Below are 25,778 nucleotides of genomic sequence, written 5' to 3'. Positions count from 1 at the left end.
TGAACATATGTCACTAACAAGAAAACATCCTTACAATCAAAGCAGTGCAGTACGTTAGAGCAGTAGTGTGCACGTAGACGTCGAATTAATGACAGAACTCAAATCCCGAGATCAGCAAGGAAAATTCCCTTCGGTTCGCCGAAATAGCCGAAGCATTCGTGGCGACTACGCATTTAGCCGAAGCATTCGTGGCGACTACGCATTTGCTCGTCCTGTTTCTGTACACAGCTTGTCGGTTTCGTTTTGCATGGCTACTCAGTTAATGCGAGCATTAGTCACGTTTTTGGCGGAGTAAACACTTCACTCGTGGATAGCGCGAAAATACACCGGGTGTCCGCGTGCGGGGAGAGAGAGAGAGATGGCGTCCTGTTATTTGATCGTCAGACCCAGAGCATGGGCAAACGCAGGGCTGGCAAACGGGAGATTCCTAAAGATACGAGCCGACCAAAGAGGAGCTGCCCGCATCTCGTAGTCGTGCGGTAGCGTTCTCGCTTCCCACACCCGGGTTCCCGGGTTCGATTCCCGGCGGGGTCAGGGATTTTCTCTGCCTCGTGATGGCTGGGTGTTGTGTGCTGTCCTTAGGTTAGTTCGGTTTAAGTAGTTCTAAGTTCTAAGGGACTGATGACCATAGATGTTAAGTCCCATAGTGCTCAGAGCCATTTGAACCATTTTTGAAAGAGGAGCTTTCGTGCTACTTTTGTATTCTCACTGGTCGAACAGAATACAGTACAAGTATCGCGCTTTTAGCTTACTATATGGCGCTATTTAGGGCACATTGCTCCTGTTTTAAACTTCTTAATTTGTTGTTTGTTAAAACGATAGTAGATCTGAAACTGGCCGATTGGATTTCTTTACAGTGACCATCTAAAATGATTCAGTGACGTGACAAAGTGACAGTCTCACGTGAAGATTTTAGTTACATGATTTTTACCGTTCTCCTTAAGACGTACATGTCCGAAAGAACGGATACCATCAGTGACCATGCAGCTCTTTAGAATGAAATTACAATGAAACCAACACCCTTAGCTGTCTACAGGCGTTGACTTACGTCAACGGGGACGGATGAAAATGTGTGCCCCGACCGGGACTCGAACCCGGGATCTCCTGCTTACATGGCAGACACTCTATCCATCTGAACCACCGAGGACACAGAGGATAACGCGACGGCAGGGATTTATCTCTGGCACGCCTCCCGCGAAACCCACATTCTCAACGTATTGTCCCGCACTACATTCGTAGTGCCCCCGCCCATTATACTCATTACTCGCGGCGCGTTGCCGATTCCCGTAAGCGTTCGGGCACTGTTTGTGCATTCGCACGGAAGAAGAAGATGGTCAAGTGGCCGGTGAGCCTTAACTATATATATATATACTAAGATGGTATATATGTAAGATTATATAAGGTATGGTCATTTTTTAATTTGTAACAGCTTTGAGTAATTTCGTATATATATAACAACATTGTACTTCCTAGATCTAAGTTCTCCGTCAAAAATGTGAATCAAAAAATTTCATAATGTGTGTCAAGAAATGTTGCAATCTATAATAGCTTTTTAAATTTCTATATATTCAACGCCGTTGCACTTCCTGTAGCTAAGTTCTTTGACCAGAACCTACAAGTTTCTGTGTGAGCAACATCTTTACATCTGCTACATCTAAGTTCTTTGACCACAGCCCACATGTTTGTGTGTAAACACAATGTATTTCACGAGTGCACATCATAATAGTGTAATATGAAGCTATACTTGGTAAAACTGATATATGGACGTGAAAATGACCATAAGTGTGTAACTAAGTGGCAAAACTATCACCACAGCATAATTGTAATAATGGTGCTTCATCTTTTTGTAAGTACAGATATATTTTCGTCAAATGCTGCCTTACCACTTGTCCCGAATGTATCTGTGTAGTCACCAACAAATAATTTTTTTGTATTTATACAGTGATCTCCAACAGTACAAACATGTGCATGAATGTATAAACACCTGAAGATGGGCGCAAGCCCGAAACCGGTCGTGTGACAAATAAACAACCTTTTGTTGTGACTGGTAGCGGATATTTTTCTACAACCCCATAAAGGAACAGTCACGGAGTTCAACAGCATCCACTATGGATAAAATTCATTTAGTGTTTGTGTTTTTTTTACATCAGGTTTATTCATATGATGAACAGAGTATAGCTGTGTTCGCGATGGATTCCACACAGTGTGACAGAACCTCCAAAACAGGTTTGCAATTCGTGTACGGAAATGTTCAGAAAATTCGACAGGGGATATGAAAATGCCACATACGACACCTTAATATAAGACGAACAATGGTTACATCCATACGAGCCGGTGCAGCAATCAAGTTTCCGAATTTTCCAAGAGCAACCGATACCAGCAGAAGTACCAGTTCGTCGCGGAGTATCCCAAACAACTGACAGCTTGCTTCTTTGGCTGCACAAATATAATATACACTCCTGGAAATTGAAATAAGAACACCGTGAATTCATTGTCCCAGGAAGGGGAAACTTTATTGACACATTCCTGGGGTCAGATACATCACATGATCACACTGACAGAACCACAGGCACATAGACACAGGCAACAGAGCATGCACAATGTCGGCACTAGTACAGTGTATATCCACCTTTCGCAGCAATGCAGGCTGCTATTCTCCCATGGAGACGATCGTAGAGATGCTGGATGTAGTCCTGTGGAACGGCTTGCCATGCCATTTCCACCTGGCGCCTCAACTGGATCAGCGTTCGTGCTGGACGTGCAGACCGCGTGAGACGACGCTTCATCCAGTCCCAAACATGCTCAATGGGGGACAGATCCGGAGATCTTGCTGGCCAGGGTAGTTGACTTACACCTTCTAGAGCACGTTGTGTGGCACGGGATACATGCGGACGTGCATTGTCCTGTTGGAACAGCAAGTTCCCTTGCCGGTCTAGGAATGGTAGAACGATGGGTTCGATGACGGTTTGGATGTACCGTGCACTATTCAGTGTCCCCTCGACGATCACCAGTGGTGTACGGCCAGTGTAGGAGATCGCTCCCCACACCATGATGCCGGGTGTTGGCCCTGTGTGCCTCGGTCGTATGCAGTCCTGATTGTGGCGCTCACCTGCACGGCGCCAAACACGCGACTGCGTTCCGGCAGACACCCGCCACATGCCCCAACTGCTGGCACTTGTAGCACTGCACATTTTGCAGTGACCGCTGCTTGCGCCTCGGCTTCTGTTGTCGTCGCCTGCGGCCGCGGGAGCTCCCCGAGGCAGTGATGAGGTGATCCAGCGCGGCTGCCAACTTCTTGCCTTTGCGTCCTGCCATCGTATGGTTAGAACAAAGGCGTGCGCGAGCGACGGTGTGAACGGTGCGAGCCGCAGCGAGTCCAGCAGCGGAGTGCGTGTGCGTGCGTCGACGCGTAGGAGCACAATCGTTGGTTTAACAAAGAGTTCCTGGCTGTGCGTCGAACTGATATTGTTGGGAATCGGTTGGTGATGTTGAGATGCGGCCAGTGTGGTTGCTTTTGTCAGTTTAAGGGGCTCCGGAACACCCTATACTTGCAATGTTAAAATAACGCTTATAAATTACATCTTTCCTCACAAAGTATTTGAGGTAGGAAGTTGAACTTCTTACAGATTATTTATTGAAATATGGGCTACAACTTAACACAGGGATTTTACAAAATTTTTGTTCAGTTATTAAAGATGATTTTTTTTTCAATTGTAATGAAAATTCACAACATTTTTTTGCAATTTTTTATTTATATCTTCAAAAATATACAGTTTTTTTTTGGAAAAAGGCTGTGTTAAATTACGCATAAGGTACTGTGTAACATTTACTGAAAGTTTGAAACAAATATGTGTGGAAGATCCTTAGAAAACATGTAATTAGTATGAGAAAATAAAAGTTTTGGGAATCGAGCGACAAAGATTGGATTAACTTTTTAGTGCATTCCAGGTCCATAGGATGAATCTATCTTCATCCTCTGCAAACTGCTCCTCCAGCTTCCTCTTGTTCCTCCTCCTGTTTACTCTTGCTTGTATTTCTAGACTCTTTACAGCCCTGTCTGCAGCCCGAAGGCGTTCCTTGTCTAAAGCAAGCATCGCTCGTCCCATGTTAGAACCTATCTTCACTCCCATATTTCTAAATACCTTGCACCTTACAATGTTGCCATCGTTGAAAGTCGCAACAGCAACTTTACTTTTACTCATTATTATACTTCAACAAAACAGAGACTCAAGAAACAGAATTAATTACGAATATTTTCGAGATAACGACAGAGTAAATAAACATGAAACAATCGACAATCACACCAGCGATATATATTGAACCATCACAGGTTAGCGACAACACATACTTTATCTCACATCACTAAAATGTACCTGATGAACACGGACGATAATAATAACACCATTTGACAGCAGTTTAACAGCGCCACAGTGGGTCACGCCCATGTAGAACACATTTCAAAAAAAATTTAAAAATAGTTGTAGTCTTCGGATTTGAATAAATTATATATCTATTAAAAGGTAATAGTCTGCAGATTCAGAAAACGCAAAAAAGTAAAAATTGAACTTTTCATGATTTTTGAGCCTTTCCGGAGCCCCTTAATCGTTTGTCGCGTAGAACGTTGTTCTTCATGGCGAACATGGGCCTGCAAAACCTTCTAGTTCTGGCCATAAACTTTTAGCCTTAGCCTCGGCAGACACGGGGCGATTATCCTCGCACAGAGTACACCCTAAACATCCGTCCCTAAATCCAAACTACTAACCGTAGCTCTAGTTTGCCCTGACAGTGATCAAAAGTATCAGGACACCTGGCTGAAAATGACTTAAAAGTTCGTGGCGCCCTCCATCAGTAATGCTGGAATTCAATATAGTGCTGGCCCGCCCTTAGCCGTGGTGACAGCTTCCACTCTCGCAGGCATACGTTCAGTCAGGTGGTGGAAGGTTTCTTTGGGAATGGCAGCCCATTCTTCACGGAGTGCTGCACTGAGGAGAGGTATCGATGTTGGTCGTTGAGGCCTTGGCACGAAGTCGGCTTCCCAAAACATCCCAAATGTCTTCTGTCGAATTCAGGCCAGTCCGTTACAGGGATGTTACTGTCGTGTAACCACTCCGCCACAGGCCGGGCATTATGAATAGGTGCTCAATTGTGTTGAAGGATGCAATCGCCATCCCCGAATTGCTCTTCAACAGTGGGAAGTAAGAAGGTGCTTAAAACATCAATGTCAGCCTGTGCTGTGATAGTGCCACGCAAAACAACAAGGGGTGCAAGCCCTCTCCATGAGAAACACAACAACACCATAACACCACCGCCTCCGAATGTTACTGTTGCCACTACACACGCTGGCAGATGACGTTCACCGGGCATTCGCCGTATCCACACCCTGCTATCGGATCGCCACATTGCGTACCGTGATTCGTCACCCCGCACAACGTTTTCCCGCTGTTCAATCGTCCAGTGTTTACGCTCCTTACACCAAGCTAGGCGTCGTTTGGCATTTATCGGCGTGATGTGTGGCTTATGAGCAGCCGCTCGACCATGAAATCCAAGTTTTCTCATCTCCCGCCTAACTGTCGTAGAAGTTACAGTGGGTACTGATGCAGTCTGGAATTCCTGTGCGTCGTGGTCTGGATAGATGTCTGCCTATTACACATTACGACCCTCTTCAATTGTCGGCGGGCCCTGTCACTCAACAGACAAGGTCGACCTGTACACGTTTCTGCTGTACGTGTCCCTTCACGTTTCCACTTCACTATCACATTGGGAACAGTGGACCTAGGGATGTTTAGAAGTGTGGAAATCTCGCGTGCGGACGTATGACATAAGTGACACCTGATCACCTGACCAAGTTCGAAGTTCATGAGTTCAGCGGAGCGCCCCATTCTGCTCTCTCACGATGTCTAATGACTACTGAGATCGCTGGTATGGAGTACCTGGCAGTAGGAGGCAGCAGAATGCACGAAATACGAAAAATGTATGTTTTTGGGTGTGTCTAGATGCTTTTGATCATATAGTGTATACACCACCTCCATCACTTTGCTCCAATCGCTATCCGCGCTGCAGTCGCAGTGGATGGTGGCGGTTATGGGGCCTACCGGCGCCCGGCTCCGAACTCTGGCTTCCAGAGTTCGCAATATTTTTGTCTGTTGCAGGCCTCACGGTACGGGAACGCTTTTCTTTTTCCAGGCTCAGCGCAGGGTTCCGCGCCTGACTCAGTTGCAGGCCGCTATCATTATGAATTAGACCATCTTGGACACCGATTTCAATAGCCACCTTAAGGGGCTCCGGAAAGGCTCAAAATCATGAAAAGTTCAATTTTTACTTTTTTGCGTTTTCTGAATCTGCAGACTATTACCTTTTAATAGATATATAATTTATTCAATTCCGAAGACTACAACTATTTTTAAATTTTTTTTGTAATGTGTTCTACATGGGCGTGACCCACTGTGGCGCTGTTAAACTGCTGTCAAATGGTGTTATTATTAACGTCCGTGCTCATCAGGTACATTTTACTGATGTGAGATAAAGTATGTGTTGTGGCTAACCTATTTTCAGAGACTTAGCAGCACCTGAACTGTTGAAAAAGTGTATTCACGGAAAAACTCAAAACCCCAATGAAAGTGTAAATAGTGTTATATTGTCGAGAATCCCCAAGACTGTATTTGTTGGAATAGCAACACTTCACTTTGGTGTGTATGATGCTGTTGCGACTTTCAATGATGGCAACATTGTAAGTTGCAAGGTATTTAGAAATATGGGAATGAAGATAGGTTCTAACATGGTACGAGCAATGCTTGCTTTAGACAAGGAACGCCTTCGGGCTGCAGACAGGGCTGTAAAGAGTCTAGAAATACAAGCAAGAGTAAACAGGAGGAGGAACAAGAGGAAGCTGGAGGAGGAGTTTGCAGAGGATGAAGATAATCCATCCTATGGACCTGGAATGCACTAAAAAGTTAATCCAATCTTTGTCGCTCGATTCCCAAAACTTTTATTTTCTCATACTAATTACATGTTTTCTAAGGATCTTCCGAACATATTTGTGTCAAACATTCAGTAAATGTTACACAGTACCTTCTGCATAATTTAACACAGCCTTTTTCCAAAAAACTGTATATTTGTGAATATATAAATAAAAAATTGCAAAAAAATGTTGTGAATTTTCATTACAATTGAAAAAAAATCATCTTTAATAACTGAACTAAAATTTTGTAAAATCCCTGTGTTAAGTTGTAGCCCATATTCCAATAAATAATCTGTAACAAGTTCAACTTCCTGCCTCAAATACTTTGTGAGGAGAGATGTAATTTATAAGCGTTATTTTAACATTGCAAGTATAGGGCGTTCCGGAGCCCCTTAATCACACAATCCCAGAAGGAGAAAACTGGCTAAGTATTTTTGCTTTTATACTGTCGTCGGACACGTCTGATTTACTGGCGTCTGTGTTCACGGCACAGTATATGCTCTGCCGCTCTGGCAATGGATTTGGTAGACTCCTGGTTTGCGAAGACCATCATTCTCTGAGGCTAGTAGTGTCGGTGTTTTTTAGTGGATGGACGTAATACATATTTAACATTATGTCACTCCAACATCCTGCCGATTTTTCTGGATGCATTGCCGACAAACAACATGCGCACTAGTGATTTGTGCCCTTCTTTTCCTTCCTGATGTTATCCAGGTACAGCTCGTCTAAACGCACTTCTCATCTGCTTGCTGCTGTACCCAGTTCTCCAGAATGTCGTTTCGAGGTGCTTTAGTGCATTTGGAAAGCTGTCTTGGTCGCTTATGGATCATGCTCTGTGAGTAAGAAGTCTTCGTGCTGGGAGTTCTGGCGGTTACTGGAGGCATGCAGATAACGATCAGTGTATATTGGTTTCCTGCGCACAGTGTACCAAGTTGCCATGTGGTTTCGGTATCAGTAGGACGTCAAAATGGGAGGGAGCCTCCATGGTACACTGTACTTTCAGCAGCGAATTCAGGTGACTGAGAAATTCACATACGTTGTCGCGTTCATGTGGCCAAAGGACAAACGTGTCAGTCACGTAACGATAGAAATAAGTTGTTATAATTAAATGTTTCCCTGAGACTCTTTTTATTATCTACGATAATGATCGAAGCAGACGAAATGATCTAAAATTTGTGATGCGGCCGGGACTCAAACCCGGGTCTTCTTGCGTACTAGGCAATGCTAACCATTACGGCACCTCAGGACGATGATCAACATTGCTACATGAACTACCTGAGTGCCCTCCCCAACACAAACTTCTATTCATTTTTGCCTTACATATTGTCACTACTGCCAAGGCTCTCCGATATTTGCAAGCACCCTAGCATGTCTCAGGGAAACATTTAATTATATGATCTGTAAGCTCACCAATGGTACAAGGACGTCCCATTACGTCCAATGCTGTGGTGCTTGCCAATATTGGAGAGCCTTGGTAGTTTTTTTTTTTTTTGGTCATCAGTCTACTGACTAGTTTGATGCGGCCCGCCATGAATTCCTTTCCTGTGCTAACCTCTTCATCTCAGAGTAGCACTTGCAACCTACGTCCTCAATTATTTGCTTGCCGTATTCCAATCTCTGCCTTCCTCTACAGTTTTTGCCCTCTACAGCTCTCTCTAGTACCATGGAAGTCATTCCCTCATGTCTTAGCAGATGTCCTATCATCCTGTCCCTTCTCCTTATCAGTGTTTTCCACATATTCCTTTCCTCTCCGATTCTGCGTAGAACCTCCTCATTCCTTACCTTATCAGTCCACCTAATTTTCAACATTCGTCTATAGCACCACATCTCAAATGCTTCGATTCTCTTCTGTTCCGATTTTCCCACAGTCCATGTTTCACTACCATACAATGCTGTACTCCAGACGTACATCCTCAGAAATTTCTTCCTCAAATTAAGGCCGGTATTTGATATTAGTAGACTTCTCTTTGCTAGAAATGCCTTTTTTGCCATAGCGAGTCTGCTTTTGATGTCCTCCTTGCTCCGTCCGTCATTGGTTATTTTACTGCCTAGGTAGCAGAATTCATTAACTTCATTGACTTCGTGACCATCAATCCTGATGTTAAGTTTCTCGCTGTTCTCATTTTTACTACTTCTCATTACCTTCGTCTTTCTCCGATTTAGTAGTGACAATATGTAAGGGAAAAATGAATTAAAGTTTGTGTTGGGGGAGGGCACGCAGGTAGTTCGTGCGGCAATGTTGACCATCGTTTTGCGGTGGTGTCCGCCGGCACTGTAGCTCAGCGTGTTCGGTCAGAGGGTTAGCTGCCCTCTGTAACAAAAAAAACTGAGTGAACGGATCAACGAACAACCTGAATGGGTGTCATGAGACGTCCCTCCCCCCCCCCCCCCCCCGGAACATATACAGCGAACCAAAAAAAAAAATGCCGGCACTGTACACTGTAGCTCAGCGTGTCCAGTCAGAGAGCTGGTCGGCCTCTGTAATAAGAAACTGAGTGGAAGGATCAGCAAACGAACTTGACCGTATGTCATGTGGCGTCCGCAACGACCAAACACAACGATCGACAACAAACAAAAGGCAAAAAAAATAAAAATAAAAGAGAAAATAAGTGTAATGGTTAGCATTTCTGACTAGCAAGCAAGAAGACCCGGGTTCGAGTCCCGGCGGCAGCACAAATTTTAATTCACTTCTTCTGCTTCGATCACTACTGTAGAAATAAGTTGGCTTTTCAGTTACAATTGGTTTTCTGTGTCGAGCTTACTGCAATTTAATTAAAGAGAATTACACCAAACGCATTTCGCTTTTATTTATAAAGCATCTTCCATTGTTATGCTGCAAATTGGATACATACGTTTGTACATTTTTGATTGTTGTAGGATAAAAACAGCGGTTTGTTTATAAAGGTGGTTGTCATGTTACTTACGGTGTTTTTCTACATATTCTGCTTCTTCCCAGTAGCAGCTCACGACGAACGACTTCGCTTCCCAAATGCTCTTGGCAGTTTTTGCCATTGTGCAGTATTTCTTGCGCTGATTATACACACTTCACTTTAGTAAACTCAACTGAAGTTGTGTGTGTTTGTCACTCTGCACGTAACAGCGTTTATGTCTGTTCGTTTGTTTTCGTTCACGTTGTCAGTGTTGCCAACCTTTGAAATCGCTTTTTTTTAGTTAGTGTAAATTAGTGAAAATGTGTTGTATGTTAGGTATAGATGTGAGAGGAGATGGGGGCTCGATTTCAAGATCTTTTTCTGTGGTGGGTGGACGATTTTGGACCTGGATGGTGATTATATAACAGAACCTGGGAGGAGATGGTAGTGGTAAATGGACCCTGTGGTTATACGTTATATTAAGTGGTTGATCGGTTGAAAGAGTGTGTTGTTTGCCAAGTTGGTCTGATCATTTATGAGTTGTTTCTTTTGTGTTATGGTTTCTTGAATGTGGTCGTTTTCTTGTAAGGCGAGGATGTGTTTTTTTTATTGTTGTTTATCCTTATCATTTCCACTTTTGGGTTTCTGGTGGTAATTTCAGATTGGTGTTGGTGTAAGTGTTATGCAAAAGTTGAATGATTTGTCCTATACTTCCACGCTCTTAAGCGTGTCCCTTGTATCTGGTGTTAAATGTGCTCTTCGTTTGACCTATGTATCTTCCATCAGATGTGTTGCATTTTAGTTGGTACATTCCTGATTTCTGATACAGACCAGTTTTTCCTGTTGTTTTTGGGAAGTATTTCTGAACTGAACAGTGGTTTAGTGGGCTACTTTTATGCCTAGTTTTTTTTTAAAATATTGGATATTCTGTATGTATATTTGCGGTTGTATGTCATTGTGTACCATCTTTTGTTTTCCGTTTATGTTTGATTTTGTCCTAGTGTGAAGCTGCAGAAGATGGCCGTGCAAGTAAAGGTATTGAGTGGGCTTTTGTTGTACTCGTTTCAGGGCCTTATCCTCGAAATCCCCAATCATTAAATTCCCCACAACCGGCGACAGGGGTATTCCACGGCGACGCCGTCCATCTGCTCAAACTAATTTCCGTCGAACAGAAAGTACGTTAAAGTGAGCACATACTCGAATAGTTTCTTCCGGATGGTGTCCAATTCCGTTCTTATCAGTTCCATGGAGTCCTTCAGCAGTGGCATGGTGAAGCGGAACATGACATCGAAACTCGCCGATAGATAGGTACACCGACTCGAAGTTCTTGTTGCGGCACAGAATAGTAAGGGGTAGAAATTAGAAAAAAAAGCTATTAAAACTTACTCACATTGCCTCAGGCAAATTTAAGTCATGCCAAAGACAGAGGCGGAAGCAAATGGGTCGCAAGTGGGTCAGGTGGACGACACAGTCTGCCGAGTAAGGAATAAGAATTCGGTAGAAAAGAGGACGGAAAAACCAAAGGAAGCGAGACAAGCATATTAGTTAGCTCGTAAGGGATGTTGCAAGAAACTGCGTCTATTTGATAAGAGCACTCGGCAACGGACCGACATAGCACTTAACAGCCCGTTAAGTGAATGTAGCATAACAAGGGGGACTCATTTGATCATTAGAAACTGGGCTTTGCATCATAGCCTCACGCTAGCTCCCTATAAATGCCACAGCTCTCCAGCTCTTGTGTGATCGATGGTATTCAAAGTAATAGCACTTGATTCGATTACGGTACTATAGTGAATCCACGTCATAGATGCTCCAGCACTATGAGCTTGGCGAAAATGCACCCAAGATGTAAGTAGGCTGTTTAGGTTCTCATATTGGTAACGCCGCCGCCACGTAGCGCTCTCGGTATGAAAATCACTGGCTGTGCTCTATGTAAGTAGGCTGTTTAGGTTCTTATATTGGTAACGCCGCCGCCACGTAGCGCTCGGTATGAAAATCACTGGCTGTGCTGTGTGCAGTCTGTAGCTAGTTTGCATTGTTGTCTGCCATTGTAGCGTTGGGCAGCGGCAGCTGGATGTGAACAGCGCGTAGCGTTGCGCAGTTGGAGGTGAGCCGCCAGCAGTGGTGGATGTGGGGAGAGAAATGGCGGAGACTTGAAATTTGTAAGACTGGATGGCATATATATTATGATTATTAAGGTAAATACATTGTTTGTTCTCTATCAAAATCTTTCATTTGCTAACTATGCCTATCAGTAGTTAGTGCCTTCAGTAGTTTGAATCTTTTATTTAGCTGGCAGTAGTGGCGCTCGCTGTATTGCAGTAGTTCGAGTAATGAAGATTTTTGGTGAGGTAAGTGATTTGTGAAAGGTACAGGTTAATGTTAGTCAGGGCCATTCCTTTGTAGGGATTTCTGAAAGTCAGATTGCGTTGCGCTAAAAAATATTGTGTGTCAGTTTAAGCACAGTCTTGTATAAATGTTCAAAGGGGACGTTTCAAAGATGACGGCCTTTATCGGATGAACTTCATGCTGCTCGCCGCCTACCATCTAGTGAAAGAGAAACTGGCTGTCTTCTGAGAACAACACATCGCTGAGTGCTACCAGTATCGGAAGGGCCTCCAGGGTTCCATGTTCCTGTTCAACAATGAGGCGCCTTCGGGTGCTGAAAGCCACCAGGGGTAGGGAGGAGATAAACCGACCACACGGCTTCCGACACCAGGTGCATCGCGGATGCGTCATCGAGGGTCACCGTAGAATTCGGAGTGGGAGCTTTTAGGCTCGTTTCACACTGGGACACTTGCGACGGTCACCGGTGACGGTCACTGATAGAGATACCTTCGTTTGAATTGGAGCATTCACACCGGGACACTGCACTGAGTGACCGAGTCACGGTGACCCAGCAGTGACTCACCCTCGCCACATGTGACGGACACCGACACTGTGTTCGCTGCGGTCACCGCCGGACATGCATTAGCCTGTACTGGAGTGTTCACACTGGGACACAGATCACAGACACAGCAGTGCAGAGTTGCCAACAGACAGGCAGCCGTTGCTGAGCCCAGTGGTTCTCCACATAGTGCAGCCATGAGTTTAGAGTTCATCAACACAGGAGATTTTATAACTGAAGTGGAAAGTCGTCCCGTTATTTGGGATGTGAAAAGCGATGACTACAGTAACAAAGTCATGAAAATGAAAGCGTGGCAAGAAATTATTACGAAGTTTGTGCCTGATTTCGATGAAAAGAGCATAGATGAAAGAAACAAAATTGGTAAGTTCTATATTCTTTTTTCACTTTAATACCGTATTTTTCGGACCACAAGAATAGCGAAATATATTTTCTATCCCTGTACGAGGCTAGGAGGTTAATAACCTACAAGGAGAATACTAGTAGTTCATCAAATGAAGTTTTTGACATTCGAAAATACTGAAAAAACTTCTTCTCAGATTGTCTCAGATCGTCATAAAGGGTGTAATACAATCATTTCTCCAGCCGATCACGTAGCAGTGGATGTATGTGTAATGAACGTTTTGTCTCCATTCTCCTCCTCCTCCTCCTCATTACAAGTACTAACAACAGTTCCTCCTCGCTCGAGTCCATTTCACCAACTAATCAGTTGGCAACAGCTGCAGTGTGGGACACCAGTGGCCCAGGAGTGTTCGCCACACTCACCGCTGACCGTCACCGGTGACCGTCACAAGTGTCCCAGTGTGAAACGAGCCTTACACTCACTCCGCAGCCAGCGCGAGAACCACTTCGCGCTGGGCAGCCGCCGCGGCGCCAGGTTCGCTGACGTCATCTCCTGGGCTGGCAGACGCTGAGCTGACTCGACGGACGTCGGCTGGAATCCGACACTCAGCTGAATTAGCAGCCGTCAAGGCTGCTGCAGAGTAACGACAACTTGTCAACAGTGTGAATGAATAACTGAACTCTAGTAATGTTTTACTGGCGACTTTGACGCTTCACGGGTTCGCAACAGCTATCCTGACTTCACGGCCATAGCATCCGGCCATCCTGATTTAGTGCTCCATTAAGTTTCGGGAATGCAGCCGCATGAATTCTGCTTCTTCTTCTTCTAATATTTCGGCTGTATACCTTTCAGCCATCTTCAGAGAGAGCCGTACGACTGACGCTCCAGCGCTCGCTCCATCCTTTTAAACTCGCGGACCGCGCCACTGCGCATGCGGCCACAGATAAACAAGGCGCCAGTGATGTTGATCGCCGGCAAAGACGTACAATATGCATGAGTTACGTCTGTGGCTACGCATTCGACCCATGCTGGGAGGTCGGTGTATTACTGGGAGCTGAACTGTAGCGACGTCTTTGTAAGTTCAATATTGAAAGTGCCGGATTCCACGATTTATCTAATGTGAAACCGCTGCCTCTATTAATTAAATTCTTCGCCAAGCGGATTTCATTGGCCTCTTTTACTACGGAGTCCCAGAAAGATGAAACAGAAGTCAGAATTTCGACATTTTCATATACCATAGAGTGAGCAGAATCAATACAATGCTCTGCCACAGCCGATTTACTGGGTTGTAAGATCGTCACTAAACATAAAGTAAAAGTGATTTCTCGCCCACCGGCGAAGACGGCTGCACTCCTGGGTTCCGTTAAAGATGACTTACTACTCCGCAAGCCTGGAGTTTACAAGATACCATGTGAATGTGGCCTTTCATATATCGGACAAACGAATCGTACAGTCCAAGAGAGGTGTACGGAACATCGCAGGTACACTCGGCTCTTACAATCCAGTAAATCGGCTGTGGCAGAGCATTGTATTGATTCTGGTCACTCTATGGTATATGAAAATGTCGAAATTCTGACTTCTGTTTCATCTTTCTGGGACTCCGTAGTAAAAGAGGCCATTGAAATCCGCTTGACGAAGAATTTAATTAATAGAGACAGCGGTTTCACATTAGATAAATCATGGAATCCGGCACTTTCAATATTGAACTTACAAAGATGTCGCTACAGTTCAACTCCCGGTAATACATCGACCTCCCAGCATGGATCGAATGCGCAGCCACAGACGTAACTCACGCACATTGTACGTCTTTGCCGCCGATCAACATCACTGGCGCCTTGTTTATCTGTGGCCGCATGCGCAGTGGCGCGGTCCGCGAGTTTAAAAGGATGGAGCGAGCGCTGGAGCGTCAGTCGTACGGCTCTCTCTGGAGATGGCTGAAAGGTATACAGCCGAAATATTAGAAGAAGAAGCAGAATTCATGCGGCTGCATTCCCGAAAACCTGAAGATTCTCATCCTGATTTAGGTTTCCCGTGATTTCCCTAAATCGTTTCAGCCAAATTTCGGGGTGGTTCCTTCGAAACGGCACAGCCGACTTCCTTCCCCATCCTTGACTAATCCGATGGGAGCAATGACCTCGCTGGTTGGTGCCCTCCCCCAAATCAGTCAACCAACCAGCCTGATACGTGGGCCAGTCGCTTTCTCCGTCCGATTCACCCGGATGGATTGTTTCCCTCTGGCGTTGCTTATCTTTGCCTCGTTGTCCGGTGGTGGTGCTGGCGGGTAGACTGGGTTTTGGCTTCCGGAACGGCCGGTACGTATCGCTGCCCAGAGAGTGAAACTTGTGTTTGCGGGGAGTTAGCTGGATTTGACTGGTGTATGTGGCTCGGAGTGCGGAAGCGGGCCTGTTACTGCAAGTTCTTGAGGCGTCACTGGGCCATGGTCTTCTACACAGGACGCTGAGCGATGTGTTACTCATTTTGGCTAGTGGAGTAGAACTTTGTACCCCGCAGCTGTCTATTGAAGAAGTAGGCATTCAAGCTTTCTAGTTTTGCACTCGGGCCTACCCGTGTTATGACTAGCTTCAACCTTTTCTTATGAGTGTCAGTATTGTATTGGAACTGCGACGTACTGGTGTACTATTATGCTTTGTATTATCGTTGCCCTTTTAAAACTAGTCTCTTTGTGCTGGGGCAATTTTACATATTTTGAAATTTGAAGTCTATAGTTAATGCTTTTAACCATTTTTAATTTGCCTTTGTCTTGATGTGATCTATCTTTGGAGAATTTTATCTTACTACACTCCTCGAAATTGAAATAAGAACACCGTGAATTTATTGTCCCAGGAAGGGGAAACTTTATTGACACATTCCTGGGGTCAGATACATCACATGATCACACTGACAGAACCACAGGCACATAGACACAGGCAACAGAGCATGCACAATGTCGGCACTAGTACAGTGTATATCCACCTTTCGCAGCAATGCAGGCTGCTATTCTCCCATGGAGACGATCGTAGAGATGCTGGATGTAGTCCTGTGGAACGGCTTGCCATGCCATTTCCACCTGGCGCCTCAGTTGGACCAGCGTTCGTGCTGGACGTGTAGACCGCGTGAGACGACGCTCCATCCAGTCCCAAACATGCTCAATGGGGGACAGATCCGGAGATCTTGCTGGCCAGGGTAGTTGACTTACACCTTCTAGAGCACGTTGGGTGGCACGGGATACATGCGGACGTGCATTGTCCTGTTGGAACAGCAAGTTCCCTTGCCGGTCGAGGAATGGTAGAACGATGGGTTCGATGACTGTTTGGATGTACCGTGCACTATTCAGTGTCCCCTCGGCGATCACCAGTGGTGTACGGCCAGTGTAGGAGATCGCTCCCCACACCATGATGCCGGGTGTTGGCCCTGTGTGCCTCGGTCGTATGCAGTCCTGATTGTGGCGCTCACCTGCACGGCGCCAAACACGCATACGACCATCATCGGCACCAAGGCAGAAGCGACTCTCATCGCTGAAGACGACACGTCTCCATTCGTCCCTCCATTCACGCCTGTCGCGACACCACTGGAGGCGGGCTGCACGATGTTGGGGCGTGAGCGGAAGACGGCCTAACGGTGTGCGGGACCGTAGCCCAGCTTCATGGAGACGGTTGCGAATGGTCCTCGCCGATACCCCAGGAGCAACAGTGTCCCTAATTTGCTGGGAAGTGGCGGTGCGGTCCCCTACGGCACTGCGTAGGATCCTACGGTCTTGGCGTGCATCCGTGCGTCGCTGCGGTCCGGTCCCAGGTCGACGGGCACGTGCACCTTCCGCCGACCACTGGCGACAACATCGATGTACTGTGGAGACCTCACGCCCCACGTGTTGAGCAATTCGGCGGTACGTCCACCCGGCCTCCCGCATGCCCACTATACGCCCTCGCTCAAAGTCCGTCAACTGCACATACGGTTCACGTCCACGCTGTCGCGGCATGCTACCAGTGTTAAAGACTGCGATGGAGCTCCGTATGCCACGGCAAACTGGCTGACACTGACGGCGGCGGTGCACAAATGCTGCGCAGCTAGCGCCATTCGACGGCCAACACCGCGGTTCCTGGTGTGTCCGCTGTGCCGTGCGTGTGATCATTGCTTGTACAGCCCTCTCGCAGTGTCCGGAGCAAGTATGGTGGGTCTGACACACCGGTGTCAATGTGTTCTTTTTTCTATTTCCAGGAGTGTATATTCTGGGGCTGTTAACATTGTTTCTTTTGGCTGCGGCTGTGTGATTGTGTTTTTCTGTTGCAGCACTGCTGCGGGCACCTAGTCCATGTCTAAATTATTTCACCTTTATTATTCAAGTGCCCTTTGTTAAATGAAACTGTTTTTACCTTTTATTATTGAAGTGGTTACAGTTAGCATAGAAGTTATAAGAAGTTCTTATTTGCAAGTAATTCAATCAGAAAGATTTTGTGTAATGTATTTTTCTGACTTGTGAATTAGACACTTGTACAAAAATTTTGGGTAAATACTGTGACCTTTGGGTTAAACTGTTTATCAGTAATAAATTAGTTGTATCTTGCAAGTCCTCTCTACTTATTATTTCACTTGTCACCGGTTTGCACGTAAACACCACGTTGCAACTGGTAGCAGAGCGTGATATGTGATATTCGCATTTCCCCACAGATGGACTCAGGAGGGCAGTAAGGTGTCTGAGCATGCAACATACGTTGCTGCTCCTATATTGCAAATTATGGGATGTTGTGGAATACCCTCTTTGTAGACCTTTGACAGTCCTTACAATCCTAGTGGTGCAGCAGCTCGTGCTCGAAGTTTCTTAGCAGTTCTCACATCAAAGGTACTGCAAAGATGTTCGATGGTTTTTGTCTGGAGGTGACCTGTTGGATCACCTTCCATCCTCCAGTACATTGCGTCGCCGAGAGGGCCACACATTTTCTGGTTGTATTCCGTGCATAGAACGTCTTAGCGTTCCCTTTATTGGCGGACAGGGCGACCGACCGAGCGTCGTCACGTGACTCGAGAATGGACGCTCTTTCCGCTTTTGAAACATTGCCCTGGTTTGGTGCGGCACATTTCACAGCGTATTTCTTCGGCCTCATTGGCTGATACAGACCAAATGTGGCCTGTTCCACACTGCTTAAGTTGTCCCCGATGTGTTTCGATCCATCGTTGATCGTTATTCCGGTAAAGTTGATCACAGTTCGCTTAGGTGGCTCACTCGTGGTTTTCTGCCGTGCCGGAAGGCGGTCATTCTTTGATGTCTGTCTGGATATAGGGTTTCTTTTTGCGCTGCCGCCTGTCCCATGTGACGGCGTGAACCGACTTCTGTGAGATATGGGAGAGAGCTGAAGCTGTCTTGAGACGGACGTTCAAAAGGGTTTTCGAGGTGCCAGACAGCGGCGAGTACACTGTTAAATTTCTAATAAAGATAGCGGCTTGCAACTGAGCCAGGCCTACTCCAGAAATCATACACATCACCCTCGCAGCATTCCCCAGCATCATACACGATCACGAAAACTCAGAACTACTGATAGCACAAAACGACCCACCCACTCTATCACACATCCTGGCATTGGATTCCGATCCAGAACCCACACTCAACCCCTGCTGAAGTCCATCCCCTCCCCAAACCTCAGCCGCGCGGGATTAGCCGAGCGGTCTGGGGCGCTGCAGTCATGGACCGTACGGCTGGTCCCGGTGGAGGTTCGAGTCCTTCTTTGGGCATGGGTGTGTGTGTTTGTCCTTAGGATAATTTAGGTTAAGTTGTGTGTAAGCTTAGGGGCTGATGACCTTAGCAGTTAAGTCCCATAAGATTTCACACCCCCACACACCCAAACCTCAACCACACACTACTCGAAGTCGATCTCACTATGAACTAAACAACCGCTCCACCCATGTTTATCAGTGAGCAATATTACTATGTAAAAATGATCAACAACACGTAAAATCATATTGCACACGTTACATTATAAATACTAAATCACTTTGTATTGTCTACTGCCTTTCCATTATTGTTTTGATACCACAAAATAAATATGGAATTAGAAAAAAAAAGGTAGTTGATTAGTTACATAACTTTGCACTGAAAGAAATGTCAACAAAATGAAAATCAATTAAATCCCTGTTAGGCTAAGGCCCCAATAGAGTCAAGAGCTCTCCAGCGGCCAGGAAAGGAAAAAAAAGGAAAAATGTAGCAGCAGTTATCAAAGACCACCTGATGATGGCATCAAATCTGTTCGACGAAATATCGTGGAGGAACGACATGACGCGGCCGGATACCCGGGAATTCTAAAGGCTAGAATAAAACGCACGGAAAACGCCAGATCGACTTCGATACGGTTTTCACTAACAGACTGACTCATATTATGCAGATTGAAGGTGGAGGATGGGGAGAAGTACAGGAAGGAAGGGACTGTTGATATCAACTGCATCAGGACTTTGTGCGGTAATGGAGGCAACGAGTGAAAATGTGTGCCAGACCGGGATTCGAACCTGCAATCTCCTGCTTACATGCTTACTGCGCTACCCAGATACAGTATTTATAGTAACTGCGCTGAGTATCTTGGCACGCATCCAAGCCGACCCAATATCTCACCTACCGTCACGTATCAGCAGCTCCTGTCCATGTATTCCGTACTCACAACTTGAGAGATTCGCATTGGAGGTCGGACTTAATTGCGCATCCGCATTGAATGTGGTGGATTCTGTTGTGGTGATTACTGTGGGAGTCAGGACCTACACAAACGAGGAAGGACAGATTTGCGATGGCTGGCGGTAGGTATCCAAAATGACCTTTACATAACTCTTGCACAGGGCCGGCGCAAGCCCAAGTGCCGTTCCGTGAGAGCTGCTAAATACCCCCCCCCCCCCGCAACCCCGTTTGTTTTTTACTTTTCAGATCTACCTAGGTTTCGGCCACTGAGTCGCCAGTCCCGACGCTTTTACTATGTGCTTACATCCAGTGTGTGAGAAGTATTGTCAAACAAAAGTGCCGGTCAGAGTTTGATTGTTGTTCATGCAGGCAGGCATGGCTCAAAAACCAAATCGTCCGACTATCACTCAGAAACGGATAGCAAAAATTTTCAAAAATACGTGGAAACCCAACATATGCAAGGCTTATTAGCAATGTGTTTATCCCTTGTAATTACTCGCAGCATATTTATCCATTCGGAATACTTCTAGCCATTGTAGGCGTTGGACATGTTTGACTGTAGTAATGTTCAAAAAATTTTTTTCCATAATAGAACCGCGTGACCGCTACGGTCGCAGGTTCGAATCCTGCCTCGGGCATGGATTTGTGTGATGTCCTTAGGTTAGTTAGGTTTAAGTAGTTCTAAGTTCTAGGGGACTGATGACCACAGATGTTAAGTCCCATAGTGCTCAGAGCCATTTGAACCATTTTTTTTTCCATAATGAGGGAAGAATAAAACACTCGGAAACTGCGATTGAAGGGCTTAGCAAAATTGCTTCGGGCTTAACTTGTAACCGCAGTATCGATCACTGCATTCGAATTTTATTAGATTTCGTCTTCTGCAAAATTAGTTGTGAGTAAACGCACGGCACGTAACAGGCTGACAGCGCTCCACTCACACGAATACTGCCGTGTACGCCAGACTGCTTGCCCTTCTCTGTTCCTCCGGCGTAAACACGACGGTGCTGCCTCAGTGGCGAGGAACAAACTTGTCCTCCTCCCTCCCTTTGTTCAACAGGGGCGGCCGGCAGGTAGTCGAAGCGCCATGCCACAGTTCCCGAAGCCGCTCCCTCCGAGGATTGGTTTCGAATCCCCTCTTGGGCATGAATGTTGAGTTTGTCCTAAAAATAAATAAAAAAAGCGGGGCGGCAGATTTACCGCCCCTCGGAAAGTGCCGCCCCATGCGGCCGCACGTGCCTTGCGCCGGCCCTGCTCTTGCAGATTAAGAGAACACTTCATTTCTAAAAAGGAAAGAAACATAACTCAACTTGTCGTTTCGAGGTGGCTTGATGTGCTCACTTTGTCTCCTACATGCAATTACCTTCACACACGGTTACAGGGCTATTACAAATGATTGAAGCGATTTCATACATTCACTGTAGCTCCATTCATTGACATATGGTCACGGCACACTACAGATACGTAAAATTACTCATAAAGTTTTGTTCGGCTGAAGCCGCACTTCAGGTTTCTGCCGCCAGAGTGCTCGAGAGCGCAGTGAGACAAAATGGCGACAGGAGCCGAGAAAGCGTATGTCGTGCTTGAAATGCACTCACATCAGTCAGTCATAACAGTGCAACGACACTTCAGGACGAAGTTCAACAAAGATCCACCAACTGCTAACTCCATTCGGCGATGGTATGCGCAGTTTAAAGCTTCTGGATGCCTCTGCAAGGGGAAATCAACGGGTCGGCCTGCAGTGAGCGAAGAAACGGTTGACCGCGTGCGGGCAAGTTTCACGCGTAGCCCACGGAAGCCGACGAATAAAGCAAGCAGGGAGCTAAACGTACCACAGCCGACGGTTTGGAAAATCTTACGGAAAAGGCTAAAGCAGAAGCCTTACCGTTTACAATTGCTATAAGCTCTGACACCCGATGACAAAGTCAAACGCTTTGAATTTTCGGCGCGGTTGCAACAGCTCATGGAAGAGTGCGAAACTTGTTTTCAGTGATGAAGCAACATTTTTTCTTAAATGGTGAAGTGAACAGACACAATGTGTGAATCTGGGCGGTAGAGAATCGTCACGCATTCGTGCAGCAAATTCGCAATTCACCAAAAGTTAACGTGTTTTGTGCAATCTCACGGTTTAAAGGTTACGGCCCCTTTTTCTTCTGCGAAAAAAAACGTTACAGGTCACGTGTACCTGGACATGCTGGAAAATTGGCTCATGCCACAACTGGAGACCGACAGCGCCGACTTCATCTTTCAACAGGATGGTGCTGCACCGCACTTCCATCATGATGTTCGGCATTTCTTAAACAGGAGATTGGAAAACCGATGGATCGGTCGTGGTGGAGATCACGATCAGCAATTCATGTCATGGGCTCCGCGCTCTCCCGACTTAACCCCATGCGATTTCTTTCTGTGGGGTTATGTGAAAGATTCAGTGTTTAAACCTCCTCTACCAAGAAACGTGCCAGAACTGCGAGCTCGCATCAACGATGCTTTCGAACTCACTGATGGGGACATGCTGCGCCGAGTGTGGGAGGAACTTGATTATCGGCTTGATGTCTGCCGAATCACTAAAGGGGCACATATCGAACATTTGTGAATGCCTAAAAAAACTTTTTGAGTTTTTGTATGTGTGTGCAAAGCATTGTGAAAATATCTCAAATAATAAAGTTATTGTAGAGCTGTGAAATCGCTTTAATCATTTGTAATAACCCTGTACTTCTCACAGAACGCAGGCTAAGTACCATCTTCCCATTACTCTGTACTGAAGCTCGTGAAGTCTGCGACTGAACTGGGGGCCCGATCAGCGATGGGCGGCTGGTTAAGTGAGCGTTGCAAGGGAGTGCTGAACTGCAGGTGGGGCGCTGCTTGCTCTCGCCATTGGCGCGCAGGTCAGAGCCTTCTTGATTCCGTTTCTTGGCGCTGCCTGCTCTCCCCACTGGTGCGCAGGTCAGCGCCTTCTTGATGCCGTTTCTTGACGTTACGCTGGTCGGTGTGCGATCGATGCATTAGGACTGCACAGATTCATTACCCACCGAGGAGTATCGGCATCACTCATTTGTATAAAGGACTGGTTCATGGGGAAGATTATATATATAATTTACTAACGAATCTAGCAATGCTTTTCAATCGCTAGATATGTATGAAAATTGGCTGTACTAATCTCTTCCCGCCCCCCCCCCCAAATCACCCTGCCAGTCTCCTGCTCATCACCTTATGTCTGTGCATCACCTCCTCCACCCTCTCTACCTGTCTCCCACCTCCTACCCTCGCTCTTCTGTCCATTTCATCCTCCCCCATCTCTCTGACCTTGAGCCTCCTTTCCTGTTCAGTGTTACTTATAATCCATCTTGAGTGCAAAAAAAAAAAAATGGTTCAAATGGCTCTGAGCACTATGGGACTTAACATCTATGGTCATCAGTCCCCTAGAACTTAGAACTACTTAAACCTAACTAACCTAAGGACATCACACAACACCCAGTCATCACTAGGCAGAGAAAATCCCTGACCCCGCCGGGAATCGAACCCGGGAACCCGGGCGCGGGAAGCGAGAACGCTACCGTACGAACATGAGGTGCGGACCCTTGATTGCAAAAATGTATATTCACAGACCGGTTTTGGTTCCTCTACAACCATAAGGGACAGTTTCTTAACACTTTGGAAGAAGCTGAAATATAAACCCAGAAAATGAAAGATCTGGATTTAATCCTCAACGAGCAAAGCGAGTTCAATCTTAACGCCTATTTTAATATTTATGACGACACTGAAATGATCATTGTTGAGTATAGAAGCCCAAGCCGAAGGATGAGAGATGGTGCGCGCTGAAACAGCTGGAAGATGCGTGCAGCGCCTAACGTCGTCGGCGGGGCCCTCCTGCACGGCCCTCTCACCCAAAGCGATGGACAGCAGACGACTGAGCGGCTCGCGGCACGACACCGAAATAGCAGGAACCACGGAAGCAGACCACGGAGGAAAACAAGTCTACACCAGCGCCATGCATATAGAAATCGCCCTTTGTTTTCGATCGTATAAAAATGATTATTTTATTGAATATTTTAATTTTGCAAGTACAGATATTATCCTTGACAACTACAGATGTTAACTAAGTATTTTTAGAGAAAAATGTGGTGTCACCGCCAGACACCACACTTGCTAGGTGGTAGCCTTTAAATCGGCCGCAGTCCGCTAGTATACGTCGGACCCGCGTGTCGCCACTGTCAGTGATTGCAGACCGAGCGCCGCCACACGGCAGGTCTAGAGAGACATCCTGTAAGTAGGATATGTAAGTAGGCTGTTTATGTTTTCTTATCGGCAACGTTACGTAGCGCTCGGTATGAAAATCACTGGCTGTGCTGTGTGCAGTCTGTGGCTAGTTTGCATTGTTGTGTGCCATTGTTGTGTTGGGCAGCGGCAGCTGTATGTGAACAGCGCGTAGCGTTGCGCAGTTGGAGGTGAGCCGCCAGCAGTGGTGGATGTGGGAAATGAGATGGCGGAGTTTGAAATTTGTAAAAATTGATATTATGAACTGCTATATATATTATGACTATTAAGGTAAATACATTGTTTGTTCTCTATTAATATCTTTCATTTGCTAACTATCCCTATCAGTAGTTAGTGCCTTCCGTAGTTTGAATCTTTTATTTAGCTGGCAGTAGTGGCGCTCGCTGTATTGCAGTAGTTCGAGTAACGAAGATTTTTGTGAGGTAAGTGATTTGTAAAAGGTATAGGTTAATGTTAGTCAGGGCCATTCTTTTCAAGGAAGTCAGATTGCGTTGTGCTAAAAAAAATATTGTGTGTCAGTTTAAGCACAGTCGTGTATAAATTGTTCTAAGGGGACGTTTCAATCCTAGCACTCGCCCCAGTTGTACAGCCGACTTTGCTAGCAATGGTTCACTGACAAATTACGCGCTCATTTGCCGAGACGATAGTTAGCATAGCCTTCAGCTACGTCGTTTGCTACGACCTACCAAGGCGCCATTATCATTTGCTATTTATCTTGTGATGCATGTACCGTCAGACCGATGTTCACCAATTATGGATTAAAGTTAAGTATTCCAGAAGCTACGTACCTTTTTTACTAGACTCAACTCCCATAACTGTTCCAGATCTCACGCCAGCCTGCGTGAGCTTAACGCGTGCCTTTCGGCTGCCAATCATAGTGACTTGGCTGTCTTGCCAAGTCACAACAATAAAAGTGAATTAGAAAAATCTTCTAAATACAACGTGTGCGTATGTAATGTAACAAACGACCCAGACGCCACCTGTCGGTAATAGTTTTATAATTAATATAAATGACGTGCATTTTGCCAATCAATTTAATGTGACGCAGCATGTGAAGGTTGCTGTGTGTGGACGGATTACTCCTGTAACCGAAACTGCAGGTACGTTCTGGTACATTTGATGTTGATCGGATAGGAGGAAAAAGGTTTGCATTTCTGTTATAGTAAATTAGTATCATTGTCGTTTCAGATCTGAAGATGGTTCTAAGGTTACCGAAACCGGTCATGTGAATAACATTTTTGCAAACGATGGATTGTAAGTAACATTGTGTAACCAGTGATTGCGGTATCCCATCAGACATTATGTCTGTTTTTGCAAAATCCTTTCCTGTTATTGCAAACGAAACCTTGATTTGGAAACGAAGTCACTTAAAATGAAACAGTAAACCAATTGGGATCATTGTTATATGAGGGAATGAGAAATACCTTTCCAGCTGCTAGATCTGAGTGGATAGTAGCTTCAATTTGCTGAAGTTCACATAACGTCAGTACGTGAACGAGTAGGATTACGAAGTTTCGGATGATCCAGATTCTGTAGTAGTATTGTGACCAAAATCCGGTAATCCATTAACACAATTTTCCTGTTTTCTGACTTCGAGGAAGAAAATAAACCAGCATCTTGGTCGGCATACAGCTTTTGATTAAAATTGTGTACAACGAGAAATACAAGGGCTGTTCAAATAGTAGAGAACGTTTCCGTCTGACGCCGCTAGGCGCGCGCCGATCGCGTATGTTTTGATATGTGCGTGCTCAGCAGCTCAGTCGGCATCCATCCGTGAT

Source organism: Schistocerca cancellata, chromosome 10, assembly GCF_023864275.1.
Source record: "Schistocerca cancellata isolate TAMUIC-IGC-003103 chromosome 10, iqSchCanc2.1, whole genome shotgun sequence".
Classification (NCBI taxonomy): Eukaryota; Metazoa; Arthropoda; class Insecta; order Orthoptera; family Acrididae; genus Schistocerca; species Schistocerca cancellata.
This window is presented reverse-complemented; position numbering follows the sequence as displayed.